Raw genomic sequence first — 2383 nt, forward strand, 5'->3', positions numbered from 1 at the left:
CCAACAAGACCTAACTACAAACGGGGTTTAGTACCTGGTACCGCGTAGTACCGTCCCTAACTTTTGTAAACTAGATAAGACTAAGAAGAAAGGCAGCTAGTCAACAGCACAAGCCGCCAACTCTTGGGCTAATGTAATCTAATAAAGAGATTTGACTACCACTTTTATAATACACCCAAAGCGGAGAGCGTGATTTATAATTATTATTATTTTTCGTTGAGGCAACGGGACGTGAACTTGGAATTCTCGGATTCACAGTCCGGATAGCTAACAACGTAGAACCAAAACTGATAAAGCTACACAAACATTTAACAATGTCGAACATGAAGGTTCATAAAGTTATACAAACATTTGACAATGTTGAACATGAAAACTAATAAAGCTACACAAACATTTAACAATGTTTATCATGAAAACTGATAAAGCTACATAAACATTTAATAATGTTGAAGATGAAAACTGATAAAACTACACAAATATCTAACAATATTGAACGTGAAGATTCTCTACGTACATGTTGTTTCCGACTAGATTTTTAGATCATAAACAAACACATATATATATTTGAAAACAAAAAGAGAGCAAGATTCATTTCTTAATAGAGCGAAAAATAGTTACCAAGGGTTGATTGGTGTAGCTCCAGGTTGTCAATTTTGCTTTGTTTCTAGAATACAACAATAGTTACCAAGGGTTGATTGGTGTAGCTCCAGGTTGTCAAGTTTACACTGTTTCTAGAATACAACAATAGTTACCAAGGGTTGATTGGTGTAGCTCCAGGTTGTCAAGTTTACACTGTTTCTAGAATACAACAATAGTTACCAAGTGTTGATTGGTGTAGCTCCAGGTTGTCAAGTTTACACTGTTTCTAGAATACAACAATAGTTACCAAGTGTTGATTGGTGTAGCTCCAGGTTGTGAAGTCTGCTTTGTTTCTAGAATACAACAATAGTTACCAAGTGTTGATTGGTGTAGCTCCAGGTTGTCAAGTTTACACTGTTTCTAGAATACAACAATAGTTACCAAGTGTTGATTGGTGTAGCTCCAGGTTGTCAAGTTTGTACTGTTTCTAGAATACAACAATAGTTACCATATGTTGATTGGTGTAGCTCCAGTTGGTTAGAGTTGTATTATTTCTATAAGTCATGATATTGGCTTCTTTTTTAAACAGACATTTTAATCCATATAATTTTGAAATACCTAGAAAGAAATGATGCTGTTTGATACTGTCAACATTTCAGAAAATTTCTTTGAACATACCTTATATTCACAAGAAAACGCAATTTTTAATAATAAAAAAGCAGTTTACTCATTGTTCCAATAACAGTAATATCAGTACGCAGGTTGTGATTGAGCAAGCTCTTTGTTTTTCAAAAGCTAGGCTAATCATTGGCTATTGCTAAAATCTTGAACTGACTGGAATGAACAATAGTATCACATTCTCATAGAGCATGTAAAAGTATATTTCATTTAATAAGGGATCTCAGGTTAGCATGTCCTTTCATTCGCATTCACAATATTCTTTTGTTGCCTTGACAAAAGCTAACAAACAAACTAGACTTAAAGTTAATACATTTACTCTCAATACACGAAAAACTTTTGAGTTCTTTACTCCCAATCCAAGAAAAAATTGCTTATCTACATTTTAGTCCTTTACTCCCAATTCAACATAAACTTGCTTATCTAGAGTTGGGTCCTTTGCTCCCAATCCAAGAAAAACCTGTTTATCCGGAGTTCGTTCCTTTACTCCCAATCCAAGAAAAACTTGATTATCTAGAGTTGAGTACATTATTCCCAATCCAACAAAAACTTTCTTATATAGAGTTGAGTCTATTATTCCCAATCCAAGAAAAATTTGATCATCTAGAATTGGCTCCTTTACTCCCAATCCAAGAAAAACTTGTTTATCTAGAGTTGAGTCCCTTACTTCCAATCCAAAAGAAACTTGCTTTTCCAGAGTTGGGACCTTTACCCCCAAGGCAAGAGAAACTATTTTATCTAGAGTTTGGTTCTCTGTTCCATATCCAAGAAAAGAACTTTCTTTTTCCAGAGTTGGGTCCTTTACTTCCAATACAAGAGAAACTATCTTATCTAGAGTTTGGTCCTTTACTTTCTATCCAAGAAAAAGCTTTTTTATTTAGAGTTCGATTCTTTACTGATAAAACCATAACAATTGTTTATCTACAGTTTGGTCATTTATTTCAATTACAAGAATAACTTGCTTATCTAGAGTTGGGTTCTTTACTTCCAATCGAGAACAAACTTGTGAATTTAGAGTTGGGTCCTTTACTCACAGTCCCGGCATGGCCAGTTGGTTAGGGCGCTCGACTCGCAATCTGAGGGTCGCGGGTTCGAATCCATGTCCCACCAAACATGCTCGCCCTGT

The 2383-nt window shown here is 35.1% G+C and overlaps 1 long non-coding RNA gene across 4 annotated transcripts in view; it reads right to left on the reverse strand.

Moving 5' to 3' along the window:
- The window catches only part of LOC111089359, a 28720-nt gene that overhangs the window by 18956 nt on the left and 7381 nt on the right, over window positions 1–2383 (reverse strand). For 2 of the 4 annotated variants that reach the window (XR_002613633.1, XR_002613631.1), the window contains one exon: window positions 625–1197. The exons of the other annotated variants lie outside the window; for them this stretch is intronic. This is a non-coding gene — a long non-coding RNA (uncharacterized LOC111089359). Of the gene's footprint in view, window positions 1–624; window positions 1198–2383 lie in introns of those variants that run through there. 4 annotated transcript variants of the gene reach the window in all.

This window comes from Limulus polyphemus, unplaced genomic scaffold, assembly GCF_000517525.1.
Source record: "Limulus polyphemus unplaced genomic scaffold, Limulus_polyphemus-2.1.2 Scaffold6012, whole genome shotgun sequence".
NCBI lineage: Eukaryota > Metazoa > Arthropoda > Merostomata > Xiphosura > Limulidae > Limulus > Limulus polyphemus.